General features: G+C 54.4%; 1 protein-coding gene across 3 annotated transcripts in view; it reads left to right on the top strand.

Moving 5' to 3' along the window:
- The window catches only part of NEK7 (NIMA-related kinase 7), a 137,270-nt gene continuing 135,664 nt past the window's right edge, over nt 1-1,606 (top strand). For all 3 annotated transcript variants that reach the window (XM_010831094.1, XM_010831091.1, XM_010831092.1), the window contains exon 1: nt 1-39. The gene's annotated coding sequence lies outside the window, so the exon portion shown is untranslated. The remainder of the gene's footprint in view (nt 40-1,606) is intronic.

Genomic DNA, 1,606 nt, shown 5'->3' with positions numbered 1-1,606 from the left:
CCTGCGCGGGCCGGAGGACGCAAACCTCTCCGCTTCCTGGTGAGTCGCTGCCGCTGGGGTCTTGGGCACGCGGGCCGGGGGCCCGCCGGGTGGGGCTGCCCGCGGAGCCAGGCGGGGAGGGGAGGTCGGGCCCGCGCGCGGCGGCCTGGGGATCACGGCCGTGGATGGGTCGAGGAAGGGAGGCCGGTGCGGGGCGCGCGCGGCCGGGGGACTTCGGGCCACTCGTGGGCCGTGGGGAGAGCCTCGTGCCCCGCGCTGCTCGGGCACCCGAGCCCGCCGCCGTAACTAAGAAACTCCGGCGGCCACGGCGGCGGCGCAACAGGTCTGGGTTTGGGGACCCGAGGAACTTGGCGAAGTCCCGCCTTCCGGCGCACGCTCATTGGCTGCGCCTCTTATTTATTCCTCGCGGATTGGCTGGGTCCAGCTGTCAATCGGCCACCGCGGGACTGGGCTGAACGAACTTCCAGGGAGAAGTGGGTGGTGGGAGCTTTGTAGACTGGCTTGCTGGAGTGCCGGGAGGATGACCGACCTTTTGGAGAATGTGCTTTACTGGGGCTCTGTCAGGACTAGGAGACGTCAGAGAGAATGATTGCAAGGCAAATAGCGAATGGTGGTAGTGCTAGTGGCAAAAGAAGAGAAATAAAGTCATTGAACGTTGAGGCCAAAAATCAGAGACGAAAGGGAGCTCAAAGGGAAAAAGGAGAAAAAGTGATAAGACTACATTGTCCCGTGTCAGGAAGGGAACACAACCTAGAGAAGGATGCTGCAGTGAGATTTAAGAGCTCCTGTCACCTCTTTCCTGTAAACTAGGCCTTGGGAGATAATGTTTCAAACAGATGAGTCTTGTTCTCGCCCAGCTGTACTTAGGGATGGATACTAAAAATAGTTATTTACAGTAAGATATGTTTCCATCCTTGAGCGTTGTTGGTGACAGAATTGAAAGAAACATTGCAGAAACGAAATGATTTTTCCTCTGCTTTGAGGCTACTGATCATAAGGATGCAGTTGAAACAAATACCCATAGTTTGTAGAGCACTGAGGCCCGCCATAATTAGAACCACTGTTGGTAATTCCTCCTCCAAGGAATTTGCAGTTTATAGAAGTATGCGTATTCCCTTCAGGCTACAGCTGCGCGTCTCGCCAGGTTGCGTTACAGAATAAAGTGAAGAATGTGTGCGTGATCATTCTGTAAGGGAGCGTGAGCTGTTGAGGGTGTGGTCGGAGAAGGGCTTAGCACTTTCCCTCAAAAATTTATAGTACCTTTGGGACATTCTGACTGAAAAGGGTGAATAGTTAAACGAGATACAGTTAACTCTGTAATGCTTGCGGTGACTCCTGGTAAATGGACGCCGAGTATTCTTGGCCGGGACCCTTGATGAAGGCCCGTGCAGCCAAAACAGGTTAACAGAAGACGTAAGGAATTTCATTTCCAGAGATCCAGTCCACAGCTTGCTTCACTCCTAAAACCGCAGCATCCTCACCTTGGCCCTGGACTGGGTGAGAGCTTTGAAAAAGTTTTAAACTGCATGGGGCCGACTGGAGGAGGGCGGCGAAATTAAAAGGCGAAGGTACCCCTAGTGGAAGCTGGTCGCTCTCTCTCTGGGGG

Source organism: Bison bison, unplaced genomic scaffold, assembly GCF_000754665.1.
Source record: "Bison bison bison isolate TAMUID 2011002044 unplaced genomic scaffold, Bison_UMD1.0 scf7180017864524, whole genome shotgun sequence".
NCBI classification, from domain to species: domain Eukaryota; kingdom Metazoa; phylum Chordata; class Mammalia; order Artiodactyla; family Bovidae; genus Bison; species Bison bison.
This window is presented reverse-complemented; position numbering and strand designations above follow the sequence as displayed.